The sequence below is a fragment of the Gallus gallus genome, chromosome 4 (assembly GCF_016699485.2).
Source record: "Gallus gallus isolate bGalGal1 chromosome 4, bGalGal1.mat.broiler.GRCg7b, whole genome shotgun sequence".
NCBI classification, from domain to species: Eukaryota; Metazoa; Chordata; class Aves; order Galliformes; family Phasianidae; genus Gallus; species Gallus gallus.
The window spans coordinates 54,013,583-54,034,508 of NC_052535.1; the positions used below are offsets into that span (position 1 = coordinate 54,013,583).

General features: G+C 38.2%; 1 long non-coding RNA gene across 21 annotated transcripts in view; it reads right to left on the reverse strand.

Annotated features, from left to right (window-relative positions):
* LOC112532303 overlaps positions 1–20,926 on the reverse strand; it is a 196,909-nt gene that overhangs the window by 160,218 nt on the left and 15,765 nt on the right. For 5 of the 21 annotated variants that reach the window (XR_005859162.2, XR_006939059.1, XR_006939069.1 and 2 more), the window contains exon 1: positions 5,603–5,669. The exons of 6 other annotated variants lie outside the window; for them this stretch is intronic. This is a non-coding gene — a long non-coding RNA (uncharacterized LOC112532303). Of the gene's footprint in view, positions 1–3,246; positions 3,617–5,602; positions 5,670–20,926 lie in introns of those variants that run through there. 10 more of the 21 variants (XR_006939061.1, XR_006939060.1, XR_006939068.1 and 7 more) reach the window with 3 other exon arrangements.

The window sequence follows — 20,926 nt, forward strand, 5'->3', positions numbered from 1 at the left end:
CCACCAGCTGGTATTTTCTATGAATATTTGGAGTATATAAACTCTTTCTATGCTCTAGAGTGGAAGTTACTGGAATTAAAATCCTGAAAGGTTACAGAAGAAAACAAGATATCCTCTTCTACTGTGTTGTGCTCTTCTAGTGTGCCATATCTTAAGGGGATCAAAAGAGCATACAATAATGAATATATTTCCCAGGGCTGGATTTAAAAGTGTACAAGCATATGTTAGACTAACAGACTAAAGATTTATTTTGTTTGCAAAAAGAAATGGGAAAAATAAAAAGAGCAGTATTTGGATGAAATGAGGCAATCATAAATTCTGAAAATGTTAGCAAAGAACTCAGTTCATAGCATCTTTCAAACCAACACAAAACAAAATGCAATAACCTTAAATCTTGCCACATCAAAGCTATCAACATCTTCAAGTTTACATACTTAAAAGATATTACCCACAACCATTCCAACACCTCTAGACATTCTCATCAGGAGAATGTACTAGACAGATTTTATTAATTTATTCATCTGTTTTCTAAGAAGATTACGAAAAGCCATTAGAACATCACTAAAAGAGCTGTAGAGAGGAAAGGCAAAAACTATAGTGTTGTAGTAGACTATGGGCTCTTCTTTAGCTCCCAAAAAGATGGTCCCAAGCAGCAAAACATAGTTGATGAAACACATAGTCTCCAGCGAGCATTATTTTTTAACATCTCTAGAACAGCACTTTAATTCCTGATAATCAAGCTGCTCCTAAGATCAAGTTTAAAAAAAATCCACACATAAATGATACCTTCCAACAATGTCACGAACACCAGTATTTTTATGACTGTAGGAAGTACTATCGCTACTATGGTCATCTTGTAAGGAGAATCAATTACAAAACTTCACTAAAAGTCACAGTGTTCCTCTTATGAAGCATCCGTTGATTAATTTTAGCAGATACAAAAATATATCAAAACCAAATTCTGTAAGAAAATGCTTAAAGTATATTTCAGAACAACTGAACAAAACCAGAAAAGTTATTAGAATCAGAGAACCACAGAGGCTGGTAGTGACTCCTGGAGATCACCGATTCCAAAGCCCTGCTAAAGCAGGTTCCCTGTAGCAGGTCACACAGGAAATTGTCCAGGGGGCTCGTGAATACCTCCAGAAAAGGAGACTCCACAAAAACAGCCTGCTCCAGTACTCTGACACCCTCATAGGAAAGAATTTCTTTCCCGTGTTCATACAGAACTTCCTGTGCTCCAGTTTGTGCCTCCTGCCCTTTCAGTGGGCACCACTGAAAAAAGCATGACCCCATCCACTTGACTCCTGTGCATTAAATGCTTGCAGGTATTGATAAGATCCACTCTCAATCTTCTCCACACTGAACAGACCCAGGACTCAGCCTTTTCACTTAAGGGAGAAGCTCCAGGTCCCCCATCGTATCTCCCAGAGCTCCACAGGGCTCTCTAGGGGATCCCTGTCTTTCTTGAACTGAGGAGCCCAGAACTGAACATAGTACTCCAGATTTGGCCTCACCACGGCAGAGTAGAGGGAGAGAATCACCTCCCTTGACCTCCTGGTCACGCTCTTTCTAATGCACCCCAAGATACCATTGGTATCTACATACCTGCTGTCCAGCAGGACCCCCAGATCCTTCCCTGCAGAGCTCCTCTCCAGCAGGTCAGCCCCTAACCTGTACTGATGCATGTGGTTATTCCTCCCTGGGTGTAGGACTCTACACTTGCCACTGCTGAATTAACATCAAAAGGCAGCAAGAAAAAAAAATCAATTCACAGGAAATTATCTAGTCTCTCAGGCCTGTTAGACATCAACAGGTGGCCATACAGAAAGCTGTGGCTAAAGCCTCTTCCTGATGTGTCTGTGTACTGCATGGAGAGACACCATCACTCAGACCAGGTTACTTATCTTCATTGAGTCATTCATATTGAGTCTATTGTCACAGCTCACAATGTCTGAAAACACACTTTTGGAGCCAGCCTCATGTAGACTCAGCTCCTCATTGATGTAGACCAGTAAGTTCTGGAGCAGGATCAACGGCTCCCTGTCTAGTCACAGAACACGAGAACATGGACCCCAGTTCTTCATACAGCTTTTCAGTTCTTGTTTTTTACCTGGCCATGACAACAAAGTGGCCTTTTAGCTGGGCATGCAACTTTCACCTCCAGCATTGCCCTTAATGCATTACCAAGTTGAGAAAATCATAATGCCTTTTTCATGAATGAAATGTTTCTTACTCTGGATTGCAGTGAAACATTTCAAACATTCTTATTCTCTGAATTAATGCACGTAAGACTAATAACGTAGTACTTTTGACACATGAGATCTTTTTTAATTACGCATTCCATGTTACATCACTTTGCTAGAAACACTAATGGAAACAGTAGAATTCTCTTCTCATATTTTTCAGTTTCATTTTGAACCATCCGGCAATCTCGTCCAGTAGGTATGAAGTAAATTATGGGCCTTCAATATATTTTCAAGACATTGCCTACTACTTGCTCTCCTAGATAAAAATCACATTTAAAAATATGATATAGTCATTTAAAATTCAAAAACAATGCCATTACAACATATGTAGCAAGATTATGGAAGAATGAGGGCACATTTTTGGTACTGATGTATACTTAAAAAGACACAATACTTCCACCTTGAAATGAGGGTTAGCACAATATTACCTCAGGAATTCTGTGCAAAGACAAAGGTCAGATTGGATATATTGCTCCTCCAATACCTCCTAGGAAGTGAATGTGTTTGACTCCTGTAAGTGTAGATTAATAGCATATATATGAGCAACATGGAAGTTGTTTGCTGAAGAGAAGTTACTTAATCTTGAAAGCAAGCAAGCAGCGTGGGCTGACAGTGAAGGTGGAAGGGAAACTGATTTTCTCAGTATGAACAAAGGACTTTTACCCTTGAAAAAAGGGGCTAATTGTACAGAGGCTGGGAGAAAAACAAATCCACCTGACCATCAGAACAAAATGAGGTTCACAAGTGTTTTGTACAGGCTTGAGAGACCCAGTATAGGAAGCTACAAAAACTTTTTCCTGTCTGTACAACAACGTTCTATCCATCTTTCCACATGGCTACTTTTCCACGTATACATCATTTTCAGTAGTAGAAAACTACAAACATTAGGCTGACATTGGCATACATAGGACAGTTCAGTCACACATTTATGCATGTTCAATCTGTAATTAGACGCTCTTCTGACTGAAGCTGAACTGGATTAGCAAGTAACACTCACCACTCCTTCTCCCAGTGGATCTCGTCTGCATGGGATTCCAGGCTTTGCAGGAGTGCAGGCCTTCCTACATTTGATAATGCCCTGACTCAGTTCAGGATAGTTTATATAACTTACATAATCAGTAGTCTATTTCCTGATGCCTGTGTTCAAACTAGATAAAGAAATGACTATATATGCTTTGTACTGTCTGATCTGTGGAAGAGGAGAGAGATGGAAGTTAGAGGTAACAACAGTACAAGAGACAGCAGTGAAATGCAGCCAGAAAGATGCACAAAGGGACAGTACTTGGTCAATCTGCAACTAGAGCAGCAAGTTGCACAGAGCACATAAGCAGATGGTTTGATACCTAGCTGAGTCAGTCTTAAAGGGGACGGCACCAGTGTGAGACTGGGATGAGGTCAAAATCAAGATAAGTAAAAGGAGGAGCAAACGGAGTAGTCAGCCAGCACTAGAAAGCATGGCATAATACTTTATCCAAGCAATCCCCCCATTGGGTTAGGAAATAAAGCAGACTCCTTATGGAATCACAGATCAATACTTATCATTTTTCAGACTAACGTGAGATAGGTAAGAACTATAAATTCTTAAGCTAATAGCATTCTAAAAGGAATCAGCGTCTTACAAAAATATACATAGGGAGCTAGGTTTGACTGCATGATCGATATTTGTGATGCTAAATTTGCTTGCTTCAGTAAGTAAACAAAATGCATTATTTCATGTAAAATTTAGGAGTTTGTGATAACACAATGTTAAGTTCCATTCCAGATACCGTGACAGATAATAGCAGAGAAAAAAAATGGAGAAGGGAAGTCCATGTCCTACAAGCAAATTACAGTGGGGCCCATACAATAAAAGATGGAAGTTTGGAATGGCTCAAATATTTGGAGCAAGAAGGAGGTGGACTGAAAACTGGGAGTAATGTGAGATAGCAAATCTTGCCAAAATATTTATGTCTCTGTGACCTATGCGGGTTACATCTTCAGATAAGAATCTGTTTGTAACAGGGGCAGCTAATAAAAAGTAAAATTTATGGCTTTCTCATCATAAATGTTGCCCCCAGATGTTCAACCACAAAGTACACAGGTTAATCACCCAACCAAATGTAAGGAAGAAGATCAATAAAACAACATCAGGGTATCCTTTTACCAGTAAGGGCAGAATATTTGACTAAAGAGCTAACAGTATATGGTATCTCAGGTGACTCCTTAAAACTCTTGCCGTAAAGTTATTGAGAACATTAAAATGAGAACTGCAATATGAAGATCAAAGGCCATATTTTATACTCCTCTCCTTTATAAGGGGAGAAGCAGAGTGTCTTTCAGAATCTGGACAGGACTGATACTATGCCTGATGGGTTAGAAGAAGTTCAAGTAATAAGATAAAACTCTCAAAGCATCAAAAACAGAACCATACTGTACTTTTTTTTTAATCAGATGTAATTCCACATGTACTTTGTTCTATATTCTAGCAATATCTTTTTTTCTGAATTTCTGCACAAAGAGTGACATTGGAATTACTAGTATTTGTGACCCCATTGCTGCACACTAAGAAGTACTGTGTTGCAGTCTTTCACTTTGCCCATCTGCTGGTTTAAGGTAAGCATTACTGTATAAATTTGATTAATCACTGCATACCCTTCATATTCCATAGCCAACAGTATACAGAGCTATAACTGTTGAAATGCAAGATTTCCCTTGCTGTTTGCTGAGTAAGCTTAATAAAGCCTCAGATTTAGCTCAAAATTTCTGTTGTCAGTTGCAAATAGTTTTTCTTCTATTATTCATAAATTTTAGGGCTAGCTGCATGATTATGTTAATCCTCATGATAAAACAGCAATAAACTTACAACCAGTAATGGTGAACGGTCCCAGAAAAAAGATGGAAGACTAAAGCAAATATGTGAACATCTATGTGGACCAAACAGTCTTTTTTTAATATGTCCCAGTAGACAGTTTTCTGGGATTTTTTTTCAGTGTTGAGACTCAGGTCCTCTTCATTAAATTTTACATAAAAATCAGCTTTCTCTACTCATATTATATGTGTTGAAAATTTTTTCCTATTGAATTTTCAGAGATCATTGATGATATACAGACAGAAATTACGTTGCCTCTAGCAAAGCTGTGAAGACACCAAATGCCTGTTTTTCTTAAAATGTCTTGGGGTCTTTAGATGACAATATAGTAATAAGAAAAGACGTTTCCCTAGGTAAAAGGGTTTTTTGCTAGAATTTTTGTAGTACACCTTCGCTTCTGGAATAAAGTCCTTTTATTACCATTCTCTCCTCTCAAAAGCAAGAGCTGGACAAATCAAACATAAATACAGAGCTGAAGCAGTCAAAGAAATGGAAGAAAGCCTACCTTGTGTTAAGGGTTACTAGTAGGAATGCAGTAGCCCATCACACTGGATTTATTCCTGAAGTGTTTTGGTTCGCTTTTTTTTTCCCCAATTAGTTACAGTTTCAGCCACTCTTAAACACCACTGCTGTGCCTGTCCTCGTTAGCATGTGTTTCTGGATCAAAACTTTCTTTCTGGGAGAATACAATGCCTTAATATGTCATATGTAACAACAGAGCTGCTAGGCTAATAGTAAATCTAGTCCAAATTTCACTTCCTTTCACATTCCATTCTTGCTGAAATGAAGTAGATGAGAAAAATACAGAAAGTTCAATGGGAATAATCTTGTGCAGATGGAGAAAACCCAGATGCATTTAAATAGAGCAGCTCTTTGTCACTCAAAGGAGTCCAAAGGACAGATGAATTGTTTGTTAATCATTTAGAAAACCCCTGTGATTATGAACTCCTAGATCTCCAAAAGGCCAGCCAACTAAAAAAGATACACTGTGCTCCAGCAGTCATAGTACTCCATCTGGGAGAACAAGAGGCTTCCTTGGCTAGAAGCAAGTAAGAACAATGTAAATAAGGTTATTATACATTAAAAAAGAAAAAAAAAATCAGAGTGCATGCCCTGGAGGATGGAGAGATTTCAGTTCTATAAATCAGTAAGGAAGATCTGGCAAAGTTCATGGTCCAACTGGCTTACTAATTTAACAACAAGACTAGTGCAGACGTTTCCTTAAAACGATGAAGGAAAAACAGAGGTACAGTCAAGCCAATGAATTACAATACTATGAAAAGCAAGTAAGCAAGTGAAAGCCATTAGAAAAGAACCTGAAAGCAACATCCCACAACCTCTAGAGAATATCGCCAACTGATATAAGGGTAGTGGAAAAGCAACATCCAATGAGAACTAACATAAACAAAAGCCTGATATCATGGAATACAGAAAGACTTCAACATGCACTGAATTTTTATATAGGTGAAAATAAATGTCTCAACGTTATACAATTTACTTGATACACTATATATTAGCATTTGTAACTCCTGTTGCATACTCAACACCACAATTAAAAAAACATTTTTATCACTAAATAATTATTTGTATTACTTAGAACATGGTCAAGATCAAGGAGTCCAGTTGCCAAATAAAGGTGAACTATACAGCTGCTGCCCCCAAATACAGACAAATAGATAACAGATACTCCAAAAAAAGAAACTAAAATTAGACAGCAGTATGATCAGTTGTTTCAGTGCATCATCCGCATACTTGTTTTCAGTATTTCCATAGACATCATGATAAAGTGGAAATATCAGAGGCTAATGAAGAGCTTAAAGTAGCTTTGCCAGTACAAGCGGAGATCCTTCTAAACATGAAAGACAGCTTAGTGAAAAGCACAAGATGCTTGCTTAGCAATCTAACAGCAAAAAAAAAAAAAACATCCTCATATCCTCAGAAATCTATGAGAGATATTTGTTAGAAGTAGCAAAGCAATGACAGAAGAGTGTGGCTTGTACAGTAACTGCAGAAGAGAAAAGAGGAACAGAGATGTTGAGCCAAGCTGGTGGTAAAGCATTTAAGAGTGGAAGCTAATGGAGAATGACAGAAGTTTTCAGTCTGAACCAACAGGGACAACTGTCTGTCCTCATGGAGAAATTAACCAAAGTTGAGACACAGAAGTTGGAAATCTGTGGGTGTTTTGTGCCTCAGACTAGAAGAAGAAAATCAGAGAGGAACCAGTTGTCAGATGTGCTGAGGGAATAAATAGAGAGGTATAAGAGAAATAAGGTGGAGATAGAGACTCAGCAGCCAGACCAGACGTGATCTCAAACAGACAAGTGCAGTTGGATGGGTCAAAGGGGATGAGCAGGGACAGTGATCAGAGATGCCTCAAGCTCTGGATAGAACTTCAGTCATGCTGAGTTATGAGGCAGCTGCAACAGCCACTAACAAAGACTTGGCTCAGGTAAGCACTGTATTTAAGTACTGAGACATACTGGAACAGAATGGTACTGCACAGCACAATCATCTCTTTTTCTTGTTATTTTTAGTTATAAAGATTGAGTACTGCACAGCTTTATGGCCCATCTGTTGGAGACCACAGCAATTGAAATCATATGTGAACAGTAGGACTCTGGTTTGCAAAAGATTTTGGATTAAGAAAAAAGTATTTGAACAGAGTTTAGTAATTTTTTTTCAGTCTGACTAGGCACTGAGGCCTGGAAATAAACAGGTGAACACACCACTGATTGTATGATAGATAAATCCACGAGCAAGCCAGGAATAGTTTTCTTCTGTCCTTCTCTTCCCTTCAGTTTTCTTTCTATAAAATCATTTGACTGTTCTACTACAGGTTTTATATGTCATGTTTATTCTTCAGCATCATGGTCTTAAATGTTTAGTTTCTTAATTAATCTGTCTCCTTACTGGCTGCTTCCCTTCCTCTGAGCCTATTTCTGTATATGTCTCATTTGTTAAAAAAAAAAAATTAAAGGAAAATATTGATTAACAGTAACGTAAAAGCAAGAGAAAAAAAGCAACTGGGAAGTTTTCAGCTCTCTGAAAATACTACAAGGATGATAAGCTCATTGTAGCATATTATTATGGTTCATGAGAATGTTTCATTGTTGCATTTTAATTTGAGGAATAAAATTAGTTCTACAGTCCTGGTCAGCCAAAATTTGCAAGCTTTATTCCATGAAATCCACCTACATATGAAGAACTTAACAAGAAATATTAATATTTTATAAGCAATAATACTAATGCTCTGTAAGTATCTATATTAGCTATCCTGGATGATTCAATATACCATTTTCTTGTTTTGATTCTTTAGGAAAACATTTCACCATCTAGAAAATTCCACTGCCCTGCACTAAAAATTTTCCTATCTTGGTTACACAGAGCTAAGACTTAGTGAATGAAGTGAGAGATCAAGAAATTCGAATTCTATTGTTTTCTACTCACAGAAGTAATAATCAACAACAACAACAAAATCAAATTCCATAACACCTTCACCTGCACTAGATCCAACGGCAGTTTTGTCATTTACATCAGTTGGGTTAGTACACCCATGCATGCTCATGCAAAATGTACACTTTTTAGTGTTAATTTTTCCCCATATACTGTTAACATTTTGGGGCAGGACAATGTTAACTGCATCAATATAACATAAAACAACTACAGGTACAAAATCACATCAACCAACATAACAGCTGGTTGAAATGCAAAAGGGCTTTGAATAAGACAGAAGCTACATAACATACTTGAGTTCTTATTTCATGCTTAGCAAGTCTGAGTTCTGATCCAAAGGAAATTAGGATTTCACCATATATGACCAGAACAAATAAGCAACTTGCTCACCGTCAGGTCTGATGCAGAAGGCCCTCTCAAAATAACTTTATGAATAAAACCAAAATTAACAAAAATGTTTTCCATTTACTCACCCACAGTCTGACATTGGCATTTTGTCTAACAAGTATTTTAATTGCAGATTAAATTTTAAACGCAGAGGAAAAAATACTATAAGTCTATCAAGAATTATAGAAGAAAATAAAACATTGAATCTAAGTAACTGAATGAATTTCTTTGTATTTCATTTCAATATGTAGGTTCTCATCATTCCAGACATAGCTTACATTAAAAAAACACATTGAAGAAGCAAACTCTTGTCAGATAAGTATCAACTGCCCAGGAAATTCATTTTTATATTGTATAATATGCAAAGAATATGATTAGATGTCTGTGAATTTACTTTTATTTTCTTACTAATGACAGTTATGGACAGCAAGTAATAATAGAGACACGCCAGCACAACAACTGTAGAACAAAATACGCATATACATCATTTTATATAAACCAGCGTTTAGTTATTACTGTTGGTTTTGAGGAACAGTGTTACCAGCTGTGTCACTATGCATAAATTGTTAATAATCTGTAGTACTGCCTTAGACAGCTGTAAGATCATAAGAAGCCTATTTTTATTCCCCAAAAGCCCTCATGAAACATATCATTTGGTTTAAAAATTAACAGCTATTTCAGGAGACATACACCAAAACTAGAGAGTAAAAAGTAAATTTTTCTGTTAAATTATTTGGATTTGTTGACTAGTCCAGCCAGTAAGATCGGAGCATTTTGTCCTAAAAGGAAGTCACTGTTACAAGACATATAGGGCTAACTTACAGTAGATCAGTTAACCTAGCTTAATTTATAAATTAGTCCTCTGACTTCATCAGAAGCCCCTTTACACCTTGTTTTTTCTACTAAATAGAAAATTAACTCAAAGTTGTATCAGTTAGGTTAGGCCTGCTGCTCCATAAGGGCAGGAAGTTCCAGCTGGGATAAAAGCTGAGCAACAGCAAACAAACCTAAATTTTCATAACCTTCATGCCATTGTTGCACATTGCCACAGTCCAGATTTCACAAAATCACAGACTGGTAGGGGATGGAAGGGACCTCTGGAGATCACTGACATGAACTGGACATAGTACGCCAGATTTGGCCTCACCACAGCAGAGTAGAGGGAGAGAATCACCTCCCTCGACCTCCTGGTCATGCTCTTTTTAATGCACCCCAGGATACCATTGGTCTTCTTGGCCATAAAGGCATGCTGCTGTCTCGTGGCCAACCTGCTGTCCAGCAGGACCCCCACATCCTTCCCCCCAGAGCTCCTCTCCAGCAGGTCAGCCCCTAACCTGTACTGATGCATGCAGTTATTCCTCCCTGGGTGTAGGACTCTATGCTTGCCCTTTAAACAAAATGAATTTTTCATTTTGTTTTTCATGAATATAGAAATCTCTTTCATTATTACAGCCTCTCATCTTTCTAAAAAAAAAAAAGTCAGTCTCAGTGATCTGTAATTCCCTGGACCCCATCTAGTTCCCTTTCCTAGGTAGGATTCACAGTGGCAATCCACAGTTTCTGGCAGTTACTGTTTACTACAAAGTGTTAGTTTTAAACCTTAGCCACCAGCTGCGTAATTTTACAGTAATTATCAGTCATACACAGATTGTCTAACGTTAAATCTATGACACAGGAGTACAGTTCATCTTTTCATATCCTCCACTTTCTCTGCAAGTTTGCCACTATATCAGATTTGCTACAATTAAAGCATCAGCGCAAATATGTTTCTTTAGGAACTGACACCACATCAGTGCTATTTGCATGGCAGCTACGTACTGACGTCTGATGTTATTAGCCTGGTAAATCCATGTTTATATGTATGGGTGAAGAAAAGTCCACATACGCAATGTTATGTATTATGAGATCTAAAATGCTCACTTCCCTGAATCATGCTGCTATGAATGTTCAACATTACAGTTTCAAAAATTCCAGTGGTTTCATGAAGCTCAATTTTACTGTATCTCACTTTAAACAACTCAAGAAAAAATAATTTTCAGCAGTAGTTTTACTCTAAAAAACAAGAGTTTCTTAAAGATTTTTATGTAACAAAAACAAATAAACCAAAAACAACAACAGAACTCAAAGCGCTTATTATTACTCACAAGTTCACAGCTACAGGAAGAGCAACTTTCCAGAATTTCTCCCATTTCCTTTCTTCTCATAACTATATTAAGCAGCAAGTGAATGTCCCTAAAAGTTATGGCATGAAAAACATTCCAAACACAGGAAGATCATAGAAATATTCAGACTATGCAGTAGAGTTGCTCAGAGTTAGTGATTTTTCTTCACAGGGGCTTGTGCAAACATATCTTTGGGAGTCTGCATCTCCCACATCTAATATTCAGATACAAAGTCACACAACCCCTTATACTCATAATAAACATCCTCAGCTACATCTCACCTAAATTTTCCATGGTGCCGAGTTTAATAAAAGTTGGATTTAACACCATTATTTGGATAAGATTTATTAAAGGGACCACGATAAACAATCTTTTTTCTTTTTTTCTTCTGTCCAGGCTCACCCTAAGTTTCAAATGAACCCTGAAGCTAAAAGAGACATATGACTCAGAAACTTATGATATATATTTTGCATGGCAGTAGTTACTACAAAAAAAGATAACCTAAAGATTAGCTTACTGGCTTCAGCATATAAATCCATTCTTTTAAAATGGAGGGAAAAAAATGTTGTTCATAGTAACATGATTAAATATGTGTCATCAAATGAAAAAGTCAGGTGAAATATGACATGAAGTTAAAAGACATTTAATTTCCATGAATGAATACTAGTTCCTGGCCAATACACATCAAAACAAATTTGACTGCAATGCCCACCACTGGATGCAACATTTGACACCCTCTGTTACAGCTATAGATATTCTTCAAATGCTTGAATGAAGGCAAAGTTTATAGGTGCTCATGTTCAATTTTCAAATAGCTGCAACTGCACTACAGCATAGGATTTAGCATTTTTACCTTTTAACAGCATGCTATCACACTTGTGATAAAACAAAAGTAGACAATTATCAAAGCAATCTGAGAACTCCGAGTAGCCATTTCATTCAAAATTGTCCTCTTTATGGTGCAGTGTGGGGACAAAAAGATGAAGTTTCCTAGCACCACCAAGATATTGAAAGGTCTGTTCCCCTTGCTGTGTGTGTTTTAAAAGACCTTAGTTATGAAAAGTATACACATCACAGAAAACCATGTTTCATGGCAAGTGTCATTGTCTGAACAAGAGTAGACCAAGCAATGTGTTCTCTCTGAAGCTATCACTCCCAGCTTTTCAGCCTTCTGTGTACAGTAGGAAACACTACATTGTGTTCCTTTCAACAGAGACTTTGATAACAGAGCTCTGTTGTGCTTCCTTGCTGGAGTTTGCAGTGCCTTAGGCTGATTTAGAAGGCCATCTGGAAATTACAACTGATTAATTAGCTGTAAGCCAGTGATGTGAAGAGGGCAGATGGAAGTACACAGTATTTCATTGCTCCCTGTCCCGCAAGAGCTACCAGGCCAATATCAAATCCGCAACAAATATTCTGATGTCTCTATCCAGGAAGATTTAGAAAAATTTAGGCTTGGCTTTCACAGTAATTGTATTTCCTCAGGTGCTTTTTCTCCTTGCTCTTTTCATTGGAGATATCAGCGCTAACAATCACAATGTCTAAAAATCATTACCAAGAGTGTTTTCAGCTTAAGTCCTGCCTTGGTTTTATATTTATCGCTCCTAGGTATATTTTAAAATGAAAAGCCATAGTATTATAAGCCTAAATGTTATCTAATAGAAAAAAAAAGCATGTGAGAATCCTCTTGGCCACTCTGTGTATATACCAGATTCACTCGCACATGTAACATGCATTCATATTTATTGCCTCTTATTTTCTGGTCAGAGATATAGAATCCTTTTACCAACATCCTGTTGCAGTAGGTAGTATAACATAAGTACCAAGAAGCAGTTTTAAACTACTGCAGTGTGAAAGCTATTCAGCATCTCAAGATGCATCTTCCTCGGTGAGTCTTCCATCTTCCTATACACTCTAAGTAAGAAGGATGAGATGAAACAAGTATCTGTGAATATCCCTTCTTCATTCTTTTGTATTTCTGAAAAAAAAGATTTCTTCCCTATTACCTCAGCTTGCTATCTTTGTGGTCAGCTTGAATGTACAAAGTCAACAGATTGAGCTAACAGATCCCTTTGGCCCAACAACTATGTGAATAACATAGAGAAAATATTATCAATAACAATGGAGATTAAACAGTCACTCTTTTTCATCCTTGAGTTTAGCAAGTGAGGTCTGAAGAATAATGCACCACACAACAGAAGTGGTAAATATATTACTGCTCCTGATAAGGTAACTACTTTCTGGAACTGCACTCATGAATCAGTACCCCACTATGAACAACACAAAGTTTTAGACAATCACAAGGGAATATCTGAAACAACCAGTACAACAGAGTGGGAGAGACAGAGATTATTTACTCCATTTAGAATTACAGCTATGTGCATACAAGTTATTAAATAGCTCTTGATTTCTTACTGGATGTAATTGTTGTGGATATACTAATGAAGGAAGCTTACGCATCACGTTCATGGAAAAACAAAAACAACACAAAAACCAACAAAATATTCTTTCATTCTCTTTATACTATTTTGTCAGCTTTTACTTATAAGTTAAAGATAAATAAGCAAAGTATAATCTTCGATAAATAGCTTTTCTACAGAAACTATCACATTAATCGCTGATTAAATATGTATATATGAGATCACTAATAGTTGCAATTTTAGAGGTTTTCCAAGAAACTTATGCTTAAGAAATCAACATCAAATGCTTGCTAGAAGGTGGTTGGCAAGAGAGGGATGCAGAATTACAGCACATTCACAAGTAATGTAAAGAAAGAATTTAAGACAGAAGTTCTTCAATAAATGTTTTAAGAAATCTTTCATTGTACTTGGATTAAAACTATATTCTGGGTCCAGTTAAAGTATCAGGCTCATTATTAGAGGGCCACTAGAATTAGAGCCACTGAGATCACTGACATGATCAGAGTACCTCCCCTATGAAGAAAGGTTGAGGGAACTTGCCTCATTTAGCTTGGAGAAGAGAGAGCTCCGGGGGGGGACCTCACTGTGGCCTTCCAGTACTTGGAGGGAACATATAAACAGGAGGGGAATGACTGTCTACATTGGTTAACAGTGATAGGACAAGGGGGAATGGTTTTAAACTAAGACAGGAGAGATTTAGATTAGATATTAGAGATAAGTTTTTCACTCAGAGGATGGAGACACACTGTAACAGGTTGCCTAAGGAGGTTGTGGATGCTCCATCCCTGGAGGCATTCAAGGCCAGGCTGGATGTGGCTCCGGGCAGCCTGGTCTAGTGGTTGGCGACCCCGCCAACCCAGCTGGGGTGAAAATAGATGGTCTTTGAGGTCCTTTTCAACCTAGGCCATTCTAATGTTCTATTATTCTATTTGCTCATCAAATCCTTTTCCTCCCATTTTTTGACAAACTAAACTCCTGACTAGAACCAGAAGAAAGCTACTAAGTATCCACTTCAGAAAACCCTTCCTTCCAAACTGAAATCTGAAAACAGAGTCAGCCTCATCCTACTTCATCATAGTTGCTAACAACAGTCTTGCCATTTTCAACTTGCCCGATTTTAAACTGGATTGTAAATATTTCAGGAGCAGCCCAAATGAAAGAAAAACAATACATCTAGTTGTAAAACCTTTCCAGCTCTTCATTATTTTCCAAGTGGATAAGTCTGAAAAATCATTTTTTCCTCAGTAGGATTAATTAGATATCATCAAACGGGAGTCCACACATTAAAGCGCTTGAGTTCTTTGCTTGTCTGTAGCAATTTGAGAAGTCCAAGCCTCACAACATTAGCTAACAGCATACACATATATGCAAACTCTTGTTTACCTTTCCCTCTTATTTTTTCTTTAGGCCATTCTAGTACCCACGTCTTGACATACCGAACTCCACACGTTAGGCTGCTTTTGATTTGTGAGGAGAGTTACAATAGTTAATTACAGAGCACAGTCTTCTGTGACTCAAACATTTTGCATTTATAGCCTCTTGATATAGTCCAGAGCAAGAGGCTAACCCGTATTTAATTTGTCTAACACGTTTCTGGTTAAAGTTCCATCAAATGGGTGACTGGAATCCCTCCGATTCAGCTGGAAAAGTCACTTTGAAGGAGGCGTTTATTAGCAACATTTGCCTCAGTCGCAACAGGAGGCCCTGAGGGCCTGGGGAAAATCAGTGGTTGCTTATAACAGTCAAAACCCGCTATTCCCCACAGGATAAAGTGTCAATAATAGGTTAGATATCATTATTTGGAATTGATTTTACAGCGGGTATAAAATTAAAGGAAACGAGGCCGTTCCTTCAGGCGGTGAAGTCTGGTGCTTTGAAAGGCCCTCTGGCCTGACCCTGCGGCCCCAGCCCCAGGGAGCACAGGCAGGCCGCAGTGGGGCTGGCCTCCCAGCCAGCAGCACAGCTGCTCGCCATAGAGCACAGGGAGCATGGCTGAGGGCCTGCAGCACTTAGCGCAATTAAATCAACAGCCTGTAGCTCATTCCTCCAGCATGACAGGAAAAAGGCGCAAAACCCAGATGCCTTTGCTTTCTTCTATCTTTGTGTTTGCTGGAGTGATTTTTTGAGTGTTTAATCCTCTCTGCGGCCCAATGTTCACATGAAAATTTAATGTGCATGTGGTTTTGACTGAAAAAGTCCCAAGCCAAAATATCATTAGCTCACAGGTTTTTCAAATGATATATCCAGTAGTTAATTCCAAAGGATTTCTACATTAAAACAAGGAACATTTTCAGCAACATTGTGAAGGAATGTGTTGGGCTGCAGTTTTTTTTTTTTTATTCTTATTTTTTTTAAAACAAACAGACTCCAAAACAGCTCTACAGAGACAGCAACAAACTCCTTTAGCAATGTAAGACTGTTTCATCTTTAGGAGAGATGTTCTGTGGTCTTCCACAGTGTTACTCTCTGTACAGGTACAAATCCACTAGGTCCAATTGCACTTATTTCTAGCAATACCAGGCCTAAATTTCATTGACTGGGGGATTAGGTTTTTTTGGTTGGGGTTTTGTTTTGTTTGGTTGGTTTTGAGTTTTTTGTTTTGTTTTGCTTTTTGTATTTCCTATCTCTGTTCCTTTCTTTCTTTGCCTCCTTTATATTGCCACTTTATATTCATTTATTTTGTCAGTGTTTCCTCACCACCCCTCTCTCATGACTTAAAATGTTATTTTTAAAGCATATCAAGACCAGGAAAGTAGGAATGAGTTTCATAATGACCACAATATCTTGAAAGAAATCAGACTGCACCAAGAAAAGGTTCCGGGTGTTGATTTCGTTTTGCTTTTTCTTTTCTTTTTACAAAAGGTTCACCGGTTTACCAGTCTCCAAAGGTCTCCTGAACGCAGAGAGCTTGTGCTCTTGATGTAGGAGGCACAAAGTGCATGGCAGGACTAAAGAATAACATTATGGAATATCTGTTCTGTCAGCACCAATACGCTTTGGCCACAACAATTTCTCCTAAACGAGCCAATGCATTGCCTTTTTTCTCAAGGGAATCAAGGAAACATCTGCATAAAAAGGGAGCTGATATAGATGTTAACAGAACATTGCTGTTACTGATACAAGCCTGTGAACAGCACATCTTAATGCAATATTCTTGATGTTTGACAACCCCGCATTGGTACACCACCCAGCTCTGTCCTGAGCTTTCACACAAGGTGGTAGAATCCAAACAAGTGTAGTAAAAAGCAGGAACTCTCCCTTCTTGCATGCAGAATCAGAAAATCACCAAGGTTGAAAATGACCTCTGAGATCATCCAGTCCAACTGTTCGCCTTCCACCAATATTTCCACACTAACCCCTGTCGCTAAGTACAACATCTAAACATTTCTTGAACACCTCCAGGGATGGTGACTCCACCACCTCCCTGGACAGCCCATTCCAGTGCCTGACCACTCCTTCAGAGAAGAAATTCTTCCTAATATCAAACCTGAGTGGGACTTCACCACCAAGAACTTCTCCAAACTCTGGTAAGCCATACACATTAGAACTGATGCCTACTGATGCAAAGAGCTAATGTGGCCACATTTGTTTCTGGTCATTTAACACAAATCTCATCCCACAGCTTTTATGAAGCAATATGTTTCTAATCACACTTTTTAACATGCTTCACATTTAAAAAAAAAGTTTTTTGGTCTCTTTTAGAGAAAAAAATGAAATCTGCTTATAATTTGTATGTTCTACCAGAAAAGAAAACACTAGGTCCTAGGGATAAGAATGTTAACACAAAGTCTCTGTCATTCAGCTCTATTTCACAGACATCGGTGAGGCATTTCTATCTATACTACACTTGTGCAAGGAAAAGGTGTCCTGTATTCTCTTGGCTGTGAGTTATAAACTAATAATTAAATTGGAGCAAATGTGCTTTTAGGAACAGAGGAACTGCCCTCTATCTGTTGATACTTTACCTATCTCTTATATTCACCATCATTCCCTTCCCTAAGCTGTCATCAGATAGAGCTGAGGGGACCTTGGTAAACTTTCCTTGCTGCCAGGGATAAGCAAAGTTTAACAAAACTGTGCTGGCATAAATCTGGCACACCTGACTCCAGTGGTACAAAGCTCAGCTGGGACAAGAGCTGGAAGTTAAAAAAAAAACAACCATAGTTTCACGAATATGGTAGGAGAAGGTTACCTGTATCAGACACATACCGCAACATCACCACCAAATAAATAAAAGTCCCAACTTGCTTCCTAGTTCATATTATGATTGCATCTTCTCCACATTGCAGAAAAACAAACAGCCCTCAATGGAATCATGACTTGATTTACATCATCACATAACTGACACATTAAATAGGTACTGGAGATGATTTTTACCATGCCCTTGGTGCAGTGCCTTCTGACAAACTGTGCACAAAATGCATATCTGGTCTATTAAGCTATGGAGACATTGTGTGAACTATGTGGTAAAGGCTGATGGAAAAAGAGACTACAGATGCCTGCAAATGTAAATACACTTGCCAGAGGTGGAGGTCTGATTCTGGTAATGGCCAGTATCAAGCTGGGATAATGTAATTAAAAGCACATGATGATACATGGATCCAAACATAGCAGGAGATTCTATTAAGACATATAATGTGCCACATGAAATGCTGACAAAATAGAAGGGAGGGACACCATCCAGGGGGACCTGGACATGCTCAAAAAAATGGGCCCATGATAATCTAATGAGATTTAAGAAGGCCAAATGCAAGATGCTGCACTTGGGTTGAGGCAGTTCCAGGTAGGTATACAGACTGGGAAAAGAACTCACTGAGAGAAGCCCTGTGGAGAAGGACTTGGGGGTCCTGGTGGATGAAAAGCTGGACATAAGTCAGCAGTGTATGCACTTGCAGCCCAGAAGGCCAACTGTATCCTGGGCTGCATCAAAAGAGAGGTGGCCAGCAGAGAGCGAGAGGTGATTGTCCCTCTGTACTCTGCCCTTGTGAGGCCCTATCTGGAGTACTGCGTCCAGGTCTGGGGCTCCCAGCACAGGAAAGACACAGAGCTGGGTCCAGAGGAGGGCCATGAAAATGATCAGAGTGCTGGAGCACCTCTCCTATGAGGAAAAGTTGAGGGAGTCAGGCTTGCTCAGATTGCAGAAGAGAAGGCTCCATGGAGATCTCACTGCAGCCTTTCAGTACTTAAAAGGAGCTTACAAGCAGGAGGGGGTCTGACTTTTTACATGATTTGATAGGGATAGGACAAGACTGAATAGCTTTAAACTAGAAGGAGGTAGATTTAAACTTGATGTTAGGAAGAAATTATTTACTCAGAGGGTGAGGAGGCACTGGCACAGGCTGCCCAAAGTAACTGTGATGTTCCATCCCTGGAGGTGCCCAACCCCAGGTCGGGTGGGGCTCTGGGCAGCCTGACTTGGTGGGTGGCAGCCCTGCCCATGGCAGGGACCTGAAACTTTGATGACCTTTAAGGTCCCCTCCAACCTAAGCCATTCTATGATTCTATGATTATATGAAGTTTCCAAAAATCGTAAGATATTTCTAAAAATAATAATCTATCAGTACAACCAGTGTCAAGATGAAACTACATGATTTTCTCTCTTTAAAAGAAGTGCCAACTGAAACAGATTTGCCACTCCTACAAAAAGAAGTACCTGGGATTAGTTTGTCTGGCTAAAAAAAAAAAACAACCTCAGAAGATGCTTTTTATTTTCACAGACAACTTTGAAGTACAGCTTTGTAGTCAATTTCACACTTCAGTATCTCTAAATACAAAATGAATTACTTTTCATGTAAGCTATTGATCTACTGTATTAAAATAGTTTGGATCATTTGGGTTGTCTGGATTTGTGCTGATAGAGATAAATAAGTTTTGATTACATAAAATTAATGCCTTCAGGTGGCTTCAAAATTGATATTTCAAATGGTTAATGCCATGACTCAGAATCACCTATTCAAGTTCTCAGTTTGATTTTATATATATGTTTACCCAACTGTTATTTTTTTATGCAGGAGCAGGTAGCAGTGTTGGGTTCTGGTATTAATTATACATGGAAACAGAAAACCTGAAGTAAACCTGGTAGCATTTTAAGAATCCAACTATTGTGAATTCATCTGGAATTCATTGGGCTACTCCTGGCTGTAATGAATTCATGCTGTATTAGTAACATCACATGTACACTAATGGATGTTCTACTGAGATCAGTATTATTTAATTGACTCAAAGGATTAGTTTAAGATCATTTTTCTTTGAACTATATTTTTAACACAGCTTTCTATTGCAGCATTAGACAAAAAGACAGAGGAAAAACATTCATACAAAAATATATAAGATATGACATTTTTGTCTCCTTGGGAAAGATACAAAAAGCATTAGAATTGTATAGTCTATCTCCCACATAAACAAATCACTTGAGTTTATTTATAAAATGATTTTCTCTGTAGGAAACAAAATATTTTATTCTACAAAACTGAACATATGCAATTCAAGAGTGGTATTAACACTGGTACCAGCTGCATGCCTGGGATATGATTAGTAATGGAAAAAACAATAGTTTGGATTCTGGAAAGGCAGAACTTCTTAACTGTTTGCCATGTCTTGTGAACTGAACTAAAAATACTAAAAACATCAACATCATTTGTGTCAACCATTTTTAACTTCAATCCTGTTCACCAGTAAGTGAACCATCTTTCCTGGGTTAGTTGACTAAGATCAACAAGCTGGTCAGATATCAAGACCCAGATCCATTTAATATAATCAGTCTGCACTTCCAATGCTTATGAGAATTAAACAGAAAAAATAAATAATTTTTTAACAGCAAAAATAACAAACTGGCAAGCTCACTGATCCTCAGGCTTGGATGCCAACCTCGGTAACGGCAAAAGGCAACACTAAGCCTAAGGAAGAATGAATGCAAACACCACATACAAGGAAACCAGTGGCCAACTAACTGAACATGCAGGTACCCAATTAAGGTCATGTCACTGAAATATTTTTTGAAGAAAACTTGACATTCCAGCTCATATTTCTATCAGTGTTCCTCTCCTAAAGATTCTGCTTCCCCAGATGCAGTTCTCACTACTTCAGTATTGTCTCTTTCACAAATGACTTTAATTATAATCATCATATGGTGTAGCAACATATAGTAACTTAAAACATATCACTACAGGAATTCAACTGCAGCTGTAGCTCCCGTAGGTCACCTATCTCTATTTTTTTCTTAAATTATGTTTATACAGATCCTTGGGTCTTTCAAACTTAAAACCACATTCGATCAACCTGTGCCTACCTTACACATTACCTACCCCAAGATCTTAAAGTGAAATGGACAGATGACAGGACAAACAGCAGAAATCACACCCAGGCAGTAAGAATTAAGAGAGGAAAATTACTTGTGTGATGGAGACG